The sequence below is a fragment of the Triticum urartu genome, chromosome 4 (genome assembly GCF_003073215.2).
Source record: "Triticum urartu cultivar G1812 chromosome 4, Tu2.1, whole genome shotgun sequence".
NCBI classification, from domain to species: Eukaryota; Viridiplantae; Streptophyta; class Magnoliopsida; order Poales; family Poaceae; genus Triticum; species Triticum urartu.
In genome coordinates this window covers 561,098,971-561,116,012 of record NC_053025.1, presented here as the reverse complement: position 1 = coordinate 561,116,012, position 17,042 = coordinate 561,098,971, and positions in this window count along the sequence as shown.

Genomic DNA, 17,042 nt, shown 5'->3' with positions numbered 1-17,042 from the left:
GACAAATGGCAATGTTACTAGATAAACAAATGCTAATCTTTCCAGTTTGAGAAACGGCAACATACCCAAAATGACAGATATGCAAATCTTACCCAATTGTTTGTACGTGGTTGCACACGGGGCATGCAAAACAACCATTTGCGTTGAAGGGATGCAGAAATCCTGCTCGACACATTTTCCCTTGGCTTCCTGGGGAAGCTATCGGTTTGCATACGGGTGTTCTAATTAAAACATTTGCGATGAGTGTTTTATATTTAAAAACCGTTGACGTTTTTTCAAAAGAAAATCGTTTGATAAGTCTGTACATTAAGAGAGAAAAACACAAGTTTGTTCAAACCATATCTTTCATTTAGTCACACTGCGAATTTATATTCGTATGATAGAGAATTCGAGATATAGTATTGAACCCCAGAAAAACTATTTCCGGCGGCGGCAGAGGCGGCGTGCCGCGCCGTCGTTGTCGTTGTCGTCCTTCGGGACGCCGTTGTTGAAGTCTTCAAGGCAGCACAAAATGTTCACTTGTAAATCAAACATCATGTCGTCGCGCGATCGACGGGCGGGCCGCGGGAGGACGACAACTGGCACCGCTGAGAGGTAGCGGTCGATGGCAGCGTTCATGCCGCTAAGGGAGGGGGCGCACGGGCACGGGCACGGCGGGTGCAGCCAAACGCACGGGGACCGGCGCCACGGTGGGTGGAGGGGCGCGCACGGGCACGGCGGATGCAGCCAAATGCACGGGGGCCGGCGGCACGGTGGGTGGAGGGGCGCGCACGGGCATGGGCACAGGCGCTGGCACTGGCATGTACACGAGCTCGCGCGAGTCCGCGGAGACCTCGCTGACGCCCGCGGCTTCCAGCTCTGCGATAGTGCTCGGCGACCAGCCCGTCAATGCTACAGGGATGGTCACTGGCGCGGGTGCGTGGATGGGAGATGGGATGGGAGCGGGGGCAGCAACCGCTGCGGCCAGCTCGATCTGGGCCATGTCCATGAGGGCCCCATTACTCCTTATTTTCTATCTCCTCCGGCTCGGAGTCGACTTCACCAAACTTGAAGACTAGTGGGAGATGATCATTCTGCGCCATGGCGGTGGAGGTCTGCGGGGGGGGGGGGGGGGTTGGGGGGGGGGGGGGGGGGGGGGGGGGGGGGGGGGGGGGGGGGATTGGGAGGCGAACAGTAAGGACACCCGTATTAAATAGCGGCTCGGGCGCCTTTAATGGAGAGGAAGGCGGGCGGCCATGGAAGTCAAAGGGCTCGCTTTCTAGTGAGCCTGCGTAGCATAAAGCTCGTACGCTTCCCGGTGAGCCTGCGCATTGGAGGACAACTTAAGAGGCTAAGGGCCAACAACCATATGGTCCATATCTACATACTTAACATATATAGTAACAGCGAGCACATTTTAAGAGGCTGAGGGCCGACAACCACAACTATCCACTGGAAGCAGCTTGATCATGGCGACTCGACATCTCGTCAATGAAAAGGAAGAGCCCTCCTGTGCCTTGGTAGAGCAGGAGTAGAACAGTGTCTCCAATTTTCCAATATGGATGCATTGCCATGAGAAGTAAGAACTTGTTAATTTGAATGGTTCCATTTTTGCGGAAAATGCATTACCTTGCAATCACTTTGGCGTTATTAGCAGGCACAAGTGTAATTCGACCACGCCGGGAAATCGATCCAGGAACGGCTACAGGGGGCAATTTCTGTTGACATGTAGAATAAAAAACAATTGTAACATATCGTTGAAGATATATATAGTTTATGAGTATCAACATTAAAATAAGACTTTTTACCAGCGCTTTGTGCACACAATTGATCTTGTTCAGTGTGTAAACCATAGGTCTAATTAATCTCATCCAAAATCCAGCGTTCATACGCTGTGCTATCTATCAACAAAGTTTATGACATGTTTCAAGTTCTTCCAGTGAAATTTGGTACACTTAGTAACATACAGATCGTTCACTATGCATCCAACATATCTTGCTTAAATGGTGGAAAGGTATTATTTATTCAGAACATGACAGAAGAATATATAGTGCGCATAAATTGGTAAACATAATTTGTTACTGCCTAGGAACGGAGTCAGAATATGATATCACAATTGGTTGCTTAAATAGTGATCAATTGGTTGTTTAAATATTAATATGACAGCATGGAGAAAGTTGAAAGGACACTAACGTCGATCAGACTTTGATCAGCTGATGACGTTGGGGAAGTAAACATTCGTGTTAATTAGACCAGGCTGTGGTGCACGCACTCAAATTTTATTGCCAGCTTTCAGTTCATAACACTTAGACATTTTTCTCCAAAGGTCCGCATTAAAATAGGAGTAACCATCTTTATCAAGTTTTACGCTAACCATCATTGTAAACCCATGTTGCTTTGTCAATATGACATCCTGGGAGTCATCAGCAAAGTAAAGCCCAAGATTTCCTTCTACTCATGTTCTTGCAAAGCAAGGGATGTAGTGCTTGAAATGAAAATTAAGATCGTAAATTAGATATATTTAAATAACCGAGTAAGATGCAAATATGGGAGTAACTGATAGAACATATCCATATATAGATGCAAGCAAAGTATAAAAATACAGAATTAAAAATAGGTAATGTAACAAAGATTTGATGCAGATATATAGATAATGTAGCAACAGATGGTATATGTTCACAAATTTAGGCCATGCCGACCGTGGTAGGTTGAGATTGAACATACCGAGCGCTCCCTGAAGTCATCCGGAATGGTGAGATAGAACTTCGTTTCCGACTGGCCACGACCACAATTGCCCGATTTGTGCTCGCACTGTGCACACATGAATGAACACCCACGAATCAGCTAGAACAAAAAGGATTTCACGGCGATTTCCGCCGGTTGATTAACAGCGACGGACGGACTACGATAAGAGATGAGTGAATATTTCACTAATTAAGTTGATTACCTTCTCCATGAGAAAAATCCCCGGCCCAATCCTGCAGAAAACCCCAGTCGACCAGAGTCTAGAATGTCAGTGCAGATAGGCGGTGGAAAGCAGTGGAGGCGAAATCTGGTGTCGTTTGGAGCGCGACCTACGGTCGCCACCAATAGCCGTCGAGCTTAGGTGCAGAGTTGCGGAGGAGTCCGCGGCGAATGAGTGGGGACGAAGTGGGCGAGGGTTTTCTTTTCCTTTTGCATGTGTGAGTGAACACACACGGTTCGCAGAGGCAACGGAGATGAACCGTGTGTGATACTAAATCACGGAGATTGAATGGGAATCCAAATTTCCTTTGTCTTTCATCCATGAGTTTTTTTCTATGACGAACATAAACCCTGCTAATCACCGTGTTCAAATTTGACACTTTTCCGGGTTTATTTACAATATTTAAGGGATTATGTGCATTTTGTAGGCATTAATGCACATAATTCAAATTCAAACAATTGGTGCATGAAAGGGTGCACAAGAACGGTCTGGAAAAACCATACTCGTGGTATTTAGTAATTTCTCAAGCCTTTTACAAGGAATGGGCAGAGATTTCAATGGAGTCAACCACAAACGCGTCATTTACCGGGTTATCAACTATAGAATAATGAAATATGTGCTTGAAAAACATGACGGTTGGCCTGGTGCCATGGTATGGCCTCACCATGCCCTGGTTAAAAACTGAGAAGGTTTGATTTATGTCGTCATGCACTCCCTTCATAAATCGAACAATCACCGAGGAAGTTCAATCCTTTCGAGAGGGAAATCACCAAGATTGAAGGGGAATCCAAATTTCCGTCCTAGTTTGTCTTTCAGATTTTTTTTTCAATGATCAACATACCGCCTCAAATGAAACGTGTTCAAATTTGACATTTTTCCGAACTCATTTACCATATTTAGGGGATTGTGTGCATTTTCTAGGCATTAATTATGCACATAATTCAAATTCGAACAATCGGTGCATGAAAAGGTGCACAAGAATGATCGGCAAAACCATGCTTGTGCTATACAAAAAATGAAACACATGGTTGGAAAACATGACGCATGGTGTGGTGCCATGGTATGGCCTCACCATGCCCCTAATAAAAATTGGAGAATGTTTTCCTTATGTCGTGATGCGCGTCTTCCATAAAATGAACCATCATCCGAGGAAGTTTCATGGTTTCAAGGGGGAAATCACCAAGATTGAAGGGGATCCAAATTTCCTTTGTCCTTTGTCCACGAGTTTTTTTTCTATGATGAGCATACAACATGCAAATCACTGTGTTTAAATTTGGCACTTTTCCGGGTTCATTTGCCATATTTAGAGGATTATGTGCATTTCCTAGGCATTAATGCGCATAATTCAAGTGCAAACAATCGATGCATGAAAGGGTCCACAAGAACAGCCTAGAAAACCATGCTCGTGCCATTTAGTAAATTCTCGTGCCTTTTACAAGGAATGGACAGATATTTCGATGAAATGTGTGGCAATAGTCAACCACAAATGTTTGTTTGTTGGGTTTTCAACTATAGAAAAAATGAAATAAATGCTTAAAAAACATGACGCCTCGCATGGTGCCATGGTATGACCTTACCATGCCCTTGTAAAAAATTGAGAAGGTTTGGCTTATGTCGTCATGCACGCCCTTCAAAAATCAAACCATCGAGGAAGTTCCATGCTTTCGAGAGGGAAAATCCCCAAGATTGAAGGGGAATCCTAATTTCCGTCCTAGTTTGCCATTCAGTTTTTCCAACGATCAACATACCGCCTCAAATGCAACGTGTTCAAATTTGACATTTTCCCGGGCTCATTTACAATATTTAGGAGATTATGTGCATTTTCTAGGCATTAGTGGACATAATTCAAATTCAAACAATCGGTGCATGGAAAGGTGCACAAGAACGGTCTGGAAAACCATGATCGTGTTATTTAGCACATTCTCATGCCTTTTATAAGGAATGGGCAGATATTTCAAGGAAATGTGTGGCAATAGTCAACCATAAACGCGTCGTTTACTCGGTTAACAACTATACAAAAAATGAAACACATGGTTAGAAAACATGACGCCTGGCTTGGTGCCATGGTATGGCTGTTGGAAATATGCCCTAGAGGCAATAATAAATTAGTTATTATTATATATTTCATCGTTCATGATAATCGTTTATTATCCATGCTAGAATTGTATTGATAGGAAACTCAGATACATGTGTGGATACATAGACAACACCATGTCCCTAGTAAGCCTCTAGTTGACTAGCTCGTTGATCAATAGATGGTTACGGTTTCCTGACCATGGACATTGGATGTCGTTGATAACGGGATCACATCATTAGGAGAATGATGTGATCGACAAGACCCAATCCTAAGCCTAGCACAAAGATCGTGTAGTTCGTATGCTAAAGCTTTTCTAATGTCAAGTATCATTTCCTTAGACCATGAGATTGTGCAACTCCCGGATACCGTAGGAGTGCTTTGGGTGTGCCAAACGTCACAACGTAACTGGGTGGCTATAAAGGTTCACTACAGGTATCTCTGAAAGTGTCTGTTGGGTTGGCACGAATCGAGACTGGGATTTGTCACTCCGTGTAAACGGAGAGGTATCTCTGGGCCCACTCGGTAGGACATCATCATAATGTGCACAATGTGATCAAGGAGTTGATCATGGGATGATGTGTTACGGAACGAGTAAAGAGACTTGCCGGTAACGAGATTGAACAAGGTATCGGGATACCAACAATCGAATCTCAGGCAAGTATCGTACCGCTAGACAAAGGGAATTGAATACGGGATTGATTGAATCCTTGACATCATGGTTCATCCGATGAGATCATCATGGAACATGTGGGAGCCAACATGGGTATCCAGATCCCGCTGTTGGTTATTGGTCGGAGAGTTGTGTCGGTCATGTCTGCATGGTTCCCAAACCCGTAGGGTCTACACACTTAAGGTTCGATGATGCTAGGGTTATAGGGAATAGATATACGTGGTTACCGAATTTTGTTCGGAGTCCCGGATAAGATCCTGGACATCACGAGGAGTTCCGGAATGGTCCGGAGGTAAAGATTTATATATGGGATGTCTTGTTTTGGTCGCCGGAAAAGTTTCGGGTTTTATCGGTAATGTACCGGGACCACCAGGAGGGTCCCGGTGGTCCACCAAGTGGGGCCACCAGCCCCGGAGGGCTGCATGGGCCAAGTGTGGGAGGGGACCAGCCCTAGGTGGGCTGGTGCGCCCCCCCACAAGGGCCCAAGGCGCCTAGGGTTTGGGGAGGGGGCGCCTCCACCTAGCTTGGGGGGCAAGTTTCCCCTCTCCCCCCTTGGCCGCCACCCTAGATGGGTTTGGGGCTGCCGCACCCCTTGGGGTGGAAACCCTAAAGGGGGCGCACCCCCTCCCTCTCCCCTATATATACTTGAGGACTTTGGGGCTGCCAATACATGAGTTTTGACCTCTCCATGGCGCAGCCCTGCCTCTCTCCCTACTCCTCTCCCGCGGTGCTTGGCGAAGCCCTGCAGGATTGCCACGCTCCTCCACCACCACCACGCCGTCGTGCTGCTGCTGGATGGAGTCTTCCCCAACCTCTCCTTCTCCCCTTGCTGGATCAAGGCGTAGGAGACGTCACCGGGCTGCACGTGTGTTGAACACGGAGGTGCCGTCCGTTCGGCACTAGGATCTCCGGTGATTTGAATCACGACGAGTACGACTCCATCAACCCTGTTCACTTGAACGCTTCCGCTTAGCAATCTACAAGGGTATGTAGATGCACTCCCCTTCCCCTCGTTGCTAGATTACTCCATAGATTGATCTTGGTGATGCGTAGAAAATTTTGAATTTCTGCTACGTTACCCAATAGTGGCATCATGAGCTAGGTCTATGCGTAGTTACTATGCACGAGTAGAACACAAAGCAGTTGTGGGCGTCGATTTTGTCAATTTACTTCCCGTTACTAGTCTTATCTTGATTCGGCGGCATCGTGGGATGAAGCGGCCCGGACCGACCTTACACATACTCTTACGTGAGACTGGTTCCACCGACTGACATGCACTAGTTGCATAAGGTGGCTAGCGGGTGTCTATCTCTCCCACTTTAGTCGGATCGGATTCGATGAAAAGGGTCCTTATGAAGGGTAAATAGAAATTGGCATATCACGTTGTGGTTTTCGCGTAGGTGAGAAACGTTCTTGCTAGAAACCTATAGCAGCCACGTAAAAACTTGCAACAACAATTAGAGGACGTCTAACTTGTTTTTGCAGCATATGTCGTGTGATGTGATATTGCCAAAAGGATGTGATGAATGATATATGTGATGTATGAGATTGATCATGTTCTTGTAATAGGAATCACGACTTGCATGTCGATGAGTATGACAACCGGCAGGAGCCATAGGAGTTGTCTTAATTTATTTATGACCTGCGTGTCAACTTAAACGTCATGTAATTACTTTACTTTATTGCTAAAGCGTTAGCCATAGTAGTAGAAGTAATAGATGACGAGACAACTTCAAGAAGACACGATGATGGAGATCATGATGATGGAGATCATGGTGTCATGCCGGTGACAACGATGATCATGGAGCCCCGAAGATGGAGATCGAGAGGAGCAAAATGATATTGGCCATATCATGTCACTATTTGATTGCATGTGATGTTTATCATGTTTTACATCTTATTTGCTTAGAACGACGGTAGCTTAAATAAGATGATCCCTCACTAAAATTTCAAGAAAGGTGTTCCCCCTAACTGTGCACCATTGCGAAGGTTCATTGTTTCGAAGCACCACGTGATGATCGGGTGTGATAGATTCTAACGTTCGAATACAACGGGTGTAAGCCAGATTTACACAGCAAAAACACTTAGGTTGACTTGACGAGCCTAGCATGTACAGACATGGCCTCGGAACACGGAAGACCGAAAGGTCGAGCATGAGTCGTATAGAAGATACGATCAACATGAAGATGTTCACCGATGTTGACTAGTCCGTCTCACGTGATGATCGGACACGGCCTAGTTGACTCGGATCATGTTTCACTTAGATGACTAGAGGGATGTCTATCTGAGTGGGAGTTCATTAAATGAACTCAATTATCATGAACATGGTCTAAATTGTCTTTGCAAATATGTTGTAGATAAATAGCTCACGTTTTAGCTCCCTGTTTCAATACGTTCCTAGAGAAATACCAAGTTGAAAGATATTGTAAGCACTGATGCGGACTAGGTCCGTAGTCCGAGGAGTGTCTTCACTGCTACACAGAAGGCTTACGTCTTTGATGCACCGCTCAATGTGCAAACCCCTACAACGTCATCTGTGGATGTTGTGAACACCTGACAGACACATCCTGATGACTACTTGATAGTTTAGTGCACCATACTTTACGGCTTAGAATCGGGATTTCAATGACGTTTTGAACGCCACAGAACATATGAGATGTTCCAAGAGCTGAAATTGGGATTTCAGGCTCATGCCCGTGTTGAGAGGTGTGAGACCTCTGACAAGTTCTTTTGCCAACAAGATGGAGGAGAATTGCTCAGCTAGTGAGCATGTGCTCAGAATGTCTGGGTGCTACAATCACTTAAATCAAGTGGGAGTTAAACTTACAGATAAGATAGTGATTGATAGTGTTCTCTAGCCACTATCACTAAGCTACTAGATCTTCGTGATGAACTATGACATGCAAGGGATGGAATTGACCCCGGAGCTGTTCGCGGTGCTTAAGACCGCAAAAGGTAGAAATCAAGAAGAAGCATCAAGTGTTGATGGTTTAATAAGACCACTGGTTTCAAGAAGGGCAAGGGCTAGAAGGGAAACTTCATGGATGGCAAACCAGTTGCCGCTCCAGTAAAGGAACCCAAGGTTGAACCCAAACCCGAGACTAAGTGCTTCTATTGTAAAGGGGACGGTCACTGGTAGCGGAATTACCCCAAATGCATGGTAGATAAGAAGGCTGGCAACTTCAACAAAGTATATACGTGTTATTAATGTGTACCTCGCTAGTACTCCTGGTAGCACCTGGGTATTGGATACCGGTTCAGTTGCTATTACTGGTGACTTGAAGCAAAAGCTACAGACTAAACGGAGACTGGCTAAGGGCGAGGTGACGATGTGTGTATTTCCAAAGTTGATGAGATCACCATCGCATGCTCCATCTGCCTTCGGGATTAGTATTGAACCTAGATAAATGTTATCAGGTGTCTACGTTGAGCATGAATATGATTAGATCATGTTCATTGCAATACGGTCATTCATTTAAGTTAGAGAATAATGGTTATTCTGTTTACATGAATGATACCTTTCATGGTCATGCACCCTATGTGAATGGTTCATTGAATCTCGGTCGTGGTGATACACATGTTCACGCCAAAAGATGTAGAGTAATAATGATAGTACCACTTTCTTGTGGCACTGCCGCTTAGGTCATATTGGCATAAGATGCATGAAGAAACTCCATGTCGATGGATGTTTGGAGTCACTTGATTTTGAATTGCTTGACACATGCGAGCCATGCCTCATGGGCAGGATGACTAAGACCCCGTTTTCAGGTACAATGAAACGGGCAAGTGACTTGTTGGAAATCATACATGCTGATGCGTGTGATCCAATGAGGATTGAAGCGTGCGGTGGATATCGCTATTTTCTCATCTTCACTGACGATTTGAGTAGATATAGGTATATTTACTTAATGAAGCACAAGTCTGAAACGTTTGAAAAGTTCAAGCGATTTCAGAGTGAAGTTAAGAATCATCATAACAATAAGATCATGTTCCTACGATCTGATCAAAAGGGGATTTTCTGAGTTATGAGTTTGGCAAATCACTTAAGACATTGTGGAATTGTTTCACAGTTGAAGCCACCTCGAACACCGCAGTTGTAATGGTGTGTCCGGAAGTCGTAATCGAACCCTATGAGATATGGTGCGATCTATGATGTCTCTTACCAATCTACCATTTTCATTTTGAGGTTATGCGTTAGAGACAGCTGCATTCACTTTAGATAGGACACCATCTAAGTCCGTTGAGACGGCGTCATATGAACATTGGTTTGGCAAGAAACCAAAGTTGTCGTTTCTTAATGTTTGGGGCTGCGATGCTTAAGGCTTCAGCCGGAGAAGCTCGAACCCAAACCGGACAAACACATCTTCATAGGATACCCAAAGGTGACAGTTGGGTATACCTTCTATCTCAGATTCGAGGGCAAATCGTTTGTCGCTAAGAACGGGTCCTTTCTCGAGAAGGAGTTTCTCTCGAAAGAATTGAGTGGGAGGAAGATAGAACTTGATGAGGTTGTCGAACCTTTATTTCAACCAGAGAGTGATGCAACACAGAAAGATGTTTTCTGTGGAGCCTACGTCTGTTGAATAGGAAGTTAATGATAGTGATCATGAAGCTTCGGATCAAGTTGCTATCGAACCTCGTAGGTCGACAAGGATATGTACTAGTCCTAAGTGGTACGGTAATCCTGTCTTAGATATCATGTTGTTAGACAACAATGAACCTACGAGCTATGGAGAAGCGATGGTGGGCCCGTATTGTGACAAATGGCTAGAAGCCATGAAATCCGAGATAGGATCCATATATCAGAACAAAGTATGGACTTTGGTGGACTTGCCCGATGATCAGCAAGCCATTGAGATAAAAGGATCTTTAAGAAGAAGACGGACGTGGGCGGTAATATTACCATCTATGAAGCTCGACTTGTGGGAAAGAGTCTTTTCACAAGTTCAAGGAGTTGACTACGATGAGAATATCTCACCCGTAGCGATGCTTAAGTCCGTCGGAATCATGTTAGCATTAGCTGTATTTTTCGATTATAAAATCTTACAGATGGATGTCAAAACAAGTTTTCTTACCAGTTTTCGTAAGAAAAGTTGTATGTGATACAATAAAATTTTTTGACGATCCTAAGGATGCTAAAAGGTATGCTGGCTCCAGCAATCCTTCTATGGACTAGAGCAAGCATCTCGGAATCAGAATATATGTTTTGATAGAGTGATCAAAGCTTTTAGGTTTATACAATGTTTGCTAGAAAATTGTATTTACAAGAAAGTGAGTGGGAGCACTACAACATTTCTGATAAGTATATGTGGATGACATATTGTTGATCCGAAATGATGTAGAATTTCTTGAAAGCATACGGTTGTTTGAAGAGTGATTTTCAAAGGAAGACCTGGATAAAGCTGCTTACATATTGGGCATCAAGATCTATAGATAGATCAAGACGCCTGATGATACTTTCAAAGAACGCACACCTTGACATGTTTTTGAAAGAGTTCAAAATAGATCAGTCAAAGAAGGGGTTCTTACCTGAGTTGTAAGGTCTGAAGTTGAGTAAGACTCAAAGATTGACCACGGCAGAAGAAAGAAGAAGGACGAAGGTCGTCCCCTATGCTCTTGTCATAGGCTCTATACGGTATGCCATGCTGAGTACCGCACCTGATGTGTGCCTTGCCACATGTCTGGCAAGAGGGTACAAAGGTGATCTAGGAGTAGATCACCAGATAGCGGTCAAAATTATCCATAGAGGATTAAGGAAATGTTTCTCGGTTACGGAGGTGATAAAGAGTTCGACGTAAAGAGTTACATCGATGCAAGCTTAACACCTATCCGGATAGCTCTGAGTAGAGATACCGGATACGTATAATGGAGCAACAATTTGGAATAGCTCCAAGTGGAACGTGGTAGCAGCATCTACGATATGACATAAAGTTTTGCGAAGTACATAGGGATCTGAATATGGCAAGACCCGTTGACTACAACCTCTCTCACAAGCATAACATGATCAAACCTAGAACTCATTGAGTATTAATCACATAGTGATGTGAACTAGATTAGTGACTCTAGTAAACTCTTTGGATGTTGGTCACATGGCGATGTGACCTGTGAGTGTTAATCACATGGCGATGTGAACTAGATTATTGATTCTAGTGCAAGTGGGAGACTGTTGGAAATATGCCCTAGAGGCAATAATAAATTAGTTATAATTATATATTTCATTGTTCATGATAATCTTTTATTATCCATGCTAGAATTGTATTGATAGGAAACTCGGATACATGTGTGGATACATAGACAACACCATGTCCCTAGTAAGCCTCTAGTTGACTAGCTCGTTGATCAATAGATGGTTACGGTTTCCTGACCATGGACATTGGATGTCGTTGATAACGGGATCACATCATTAGGAGAATGATGTGATGGACAAGACCCAATCCTAAGCCTAGCACAAAGATCGTGTAGTTCGTATGCTAAAGCTTTTCTAATGTCAAGTATCATTTCCTTAGACCATGAGATTGTGCAACTCCCGGATACCGTAGGAGTGCTTTGGGTGTGCCAAACGTCACAACGTAACTGGGTGGCTATAAAGGTTCACTACAGGTATCTCCGAAAGTGTCTGTTGGGTTGGCACGAAGCGAGACTGGGATTTGTCACTCCGTGTAAATGGAGAGGTATCTCTGGGCCCACTCGGTAGGACATCATCATAATGTGCACAATGTGATCAAGGAGTTGATCACGGGATGATGTGTTACGGAATGAGTAAAGAGACTTGCTGGTAACGAGATTGAACAAGGTATCGGGATACCGACGATCGAATCTCGGGCAAGTATCGTACCGCTAGACAAAGGGAATTGAATACGGGATTGATTGAATCCTTGACATCGTGGTTCATCCGATGAGATCATCGTGGAAAATGTGGGAGCCAACATGGGTATCCAGATCCCGCTGTTGGTTATTGGCCGAAGAGTTGTGTCGGTCATGTCTGCATGGTTCCCGAACCCGTAGGGTCTACACACTTAAGGTTCGATGACGCTAGGGTTATAGGGAATAGATATACGTGGTTACCGAATGTTGTTCGGAGTCCCGGATAAGATCCCGAACGTCACGAGGAGTTCCGGAATGGTCCGGAGGTAAAGATTTGTATATGGGAAGTCCTGTTTTGGTCGCCGGAAAAGTTTCGGGTTTTATCGGTAATGTACCGGGACCACCGGGAGGGTCCCGGTGGTCCACCAAGTGGGGCCACCAGCCCCGGAGGGCTGCATGGGCCAAGTGTGGGAGGGGACCAGCCCCAGGTGGGCTGGTGCCCCCCCCCCCCCACAAGGGCCCAAGGCGCCTAGGGTTTGGGGAGGGGGCGCCTCCACCTAGCTTGGGGCGCAAGTTTCCCCTCTCCCCCCTTGGCCGCCACCCTAGATGGGTTTGGGGCTGCCGCACCCCTTGGGGTGGAAACCCTAAAGGGGGCGCACCCCCTCCCTCTCCCCTATATATACTTGAGGACTTTGGGGCTGCCAATACATGAGTTTTGACCTCTCCATGGCGCAGCCCTGCCTCTCTCCCTACTCCTCTCCCGCGGTGCTTGGCGAAGCCCTGCAGGATTGCCACGCTCCTCCACCACCACCATGCCATCGTGCTGCTGCTGGATGGAGTCTTCCCCAACCTCTCCTTCTCCCCTTGCTGGATCAAGGCGTAGGAGACATCACCGGGCTGCACATGTGTTGAACGCGAAGGTGTCGTCCGTTCGACACTAGGATCTCCGGTGATTTGAATCACGACGAGTACGACTCCATCAACCCCGTTCACTTGAACGCTTCCGCTTAGCGATCTACAAGGGTACGTAGATGCACTCTCCTTCCCCTCATTGCTAGATTACTCCATAGATTGATCTTGGTGATGCATAGAAAATTTTGAATTTCTGCTACGTTCCCCAACAATGGCCTCACCATGCCTTGGTAAAAATTGGAGAATGTTTTCTTTATGTCGTGATGCGCTCCTTTCATAAATTGAACCATCACCGAGGAACTTTCATGGTTTCAAGGGGGGAAATCACCAAGATTGAAGGGGGGGGGTCCAAATTTCCTTTGTCCTTTGTCCATGAATTTTTTTCTATGATGAACATACAACCTGGAAATCACCATGTTCAAATTTGGCACTTTTTCGGGTTCATTTGCCATATTTAGGGGATTATGTGCATTTCCTAGGCATTAATGCGCATAATTCAAGTTCAAACAATCGATGCATGAAAGGGTCCACAAGAACGGCCTAGAAAACCATGCTCGTGCCATTTAGTAATTTCTCATGCCTTTTACAAGGAATGGACAGATATTTCGATGAAATGTGTGGCAATAGTCAACCACAAATGTCTGTTTGTTGGGTTTTAACTATAAAAAATGAAATAAATGCTTAAAAACATGACGCCTGGCATGGTGCCATGGTATGACCTCACCATGCCTTGGTAAAAATTTGAGAAGGTTTGGCTTATGTTGTCATGCACACCCTTCATAAGTCGAACCATCACCGACGAAGTTCCATGCTTTCGAAAGGGAAATCCTCAAGATTGGAGGGGAATCCAAATTTTCTTCGTTCTTTGACCTGGAGTTTTTTTCTACAATGAACATACACCATGCAAATCACTGTGTTCAAATTTGGCATTTTTCCGGGCTCATTTACCATATTTAGGGGATTATGTGCATTTTCTAGGCATTTAGCGCACATAAATCCAATCCAGCTACAGGTGCATGGGTGAGATGTGAGGGACGTGGATTGCCGTTCGATCGCGGCGCATCCAACAATGCACACGCGCGATCCGTGTGGCTGGGGTTCCAGCCAATCATAACGCAACACACAATAGGCTGAGCGCACACTATTTCCGGAAGTGACGGAGATGAACCGTGTGCGATAATGAACAAGCAAAATTGTAAGGGAAGCCAAATTTCTGTTGTCGTTTGTGGTTGAGCTCTTGAATACCACCGCACTATACGCCTGCCCGGCCCCTCCGTCCCAGAGCTCTCTCTAGGCGTCCTCCATGGCACCGCGGCGCAAAGTAACTGGTAAGGAAGCGATATCATCCCGCCCGCCGTGTTCCTCGCCGCACCGCGTTCCTCGCCGCCCGCGACCGCGCACATGGTAAGAAAGTGATGGCATCTCGCCGCGCCGAGTTCATCGCCGCCGGCGGCTAGACAGTTACATGGGCAGACTTTGAGGCTGCCATGGCTGAATGGGTGGTGGATCTAGAGGCGGCCAAAGCCACACAAAAGGAGCGGAAAAGGTAGAAAGCAGTCAAGAAAAGAGAGTCCTGCCGCCGCAAGAAAAAAGAGGCCACACGCCGTGGTGAGGAGAGCTTGGTGGAGATCGAAGCACGGTGGGCTGCCGCCTACAAGGCCGGGAAGGAGAACGCTGGCGTCTGGCCAGCATGCCCTGATGGCAGCATGTGAGAAGTAGTTTAAGTTTGTAGTATTAGAGAAAACTACCAGTAGTACTTTAAGTTTGTAGTATTAACGTACAATGTCGGTAAGAGCATCCTTTGAGGGCTTTGAGCGTTGATTAGCATGTGTGCCCGTGTGCGTTTTTTGCATTAATCATTAGAAGATCACAAAACACACGGTTTCTATGCTGTACCCGTCTGCGTTTTTTGCGTTAATGTCCCATATGTCAGTTACCTGTGCGATATTTCCTAATAAACCAGGCGTACCATTGACAAAAAAAATCAAGTAGACGTGTACATTTTTTTGGAGACGGGATCCGCCAACTTTCTTTTTTCTCGCACACGAGTATTTTGCGCACTTCGTCTGCGTTGTGTGTTTTCCCCACCCAAGTTCCAAATTTCGCACCAAAATTTTCATTAGGCGCGCGATTTCAGAATTTATTCCTCCAACCACATCCCCTTCCCCTCAGTATCCCCCCTCGCGTCTCCCCCTACCGGCATCTCAAACCGACGCCGCTGCAACCACATCTATGTTCTGCTCGGATCCAATTAGGTAACACACCAATCTCTATCATGTCCCCGGCCTGATTGCTTAAATGGCGCCTACAAAATATCCTGATGCCTCCAACCCCCCCCCCCCCCCCCCCCCCCCCCCCCCCCCCCCCGCCAGGAGGTGATGGCAGTCCATGGCGCGATGGCCGCTGGCGTGTGACCCGGAGGAACCTCGCCTCCGCCGCCACCGCCGACATGGTGCAGGCTCTGCCAGATGAAGTCCCCCAGCGACTACCCCCCAGGACTTAATAGGTAAGATCTGACCAGGTAAATCTTACCAATACCACTTGCAACGGCTATGATTTGTACGGTTGATGTATTAAGCATGTTCGTGCCTTGTTTATTTCAGTACTACACACTGTGTGATGTTCAAATATTACCGTATCCAGCTCAATTTCACCAATACCAGCAACAAACTTGCAATACATGACTTAGGATATCACTAGAGATGCTGCCTATTTGCTATTTTTAGTGGATGCTAACCGTGTTGCACTTAACATGCTTGCCCATGTACTTACGCAGGGTCATAATGGCCGATGCTTTTGTTTGCCGTCGAGGTGACTGCATCCCATGTCTTACAGTATTTCACATAATTTGTGCAATTGCAGTTTAACTTATACCCATTTACTGGTTACCTGTAGGTACACATGTCAGTAGAACTGATCCATGCTTCGACCCGGAGGAACAGCTCGCCTCCGCCGTCGCTGACTTTGGGCGAGCTCTGGCCAAGATGAAGTGCCCCAACAACTACCTCTTAGGACTTCCAAGTATGTACTCACCAGTTCAATCTTACCAATACCAGTTGCAATTAATGGCTATGTTCTGTACAGTCGATGTATTAAGCATGTTCTAGTAAACATGCCTAACACGTTTTTGCTACGATCCCTACCTTTTTATAGACATCTAGGCCATTATCTGCTCTGACAGCACCTGCCTTGTGATGTTTAACTATGCCAATTGCATTTTTATCAGTGCCGGTTTCAATGTCTATTAAGCCTGTCACAATTAATAGTTGAATCCATTTTTAAACAGTTGCATTTCAATGGCTACAAACTTAAAAAACATGACTTAGGATGTTGTTAAGCCTGTTGCAATTAACAGTTGTATCCATTTTTTAATCTGTCCATTTGCTACCATATTACTCTCCGCAATGAAGATATACTAGAGATGCTGCCCCATTGCTATTTTTGGTGGATGCTAACCCTGTTGTACTTAACATGCTTGTCCATGTACTTACGCAGGGTCATAACGGCCGATGCTGTTGTTTGCCATCAAGGTTAGCTGCATCCCATGTCTTACAGTATTTCACATTATTTGTGCAATTGCAGTTTAACTTCTACCATTTACTAGTTGCCTGTAGGTACACGTGTTAGTGGCACTA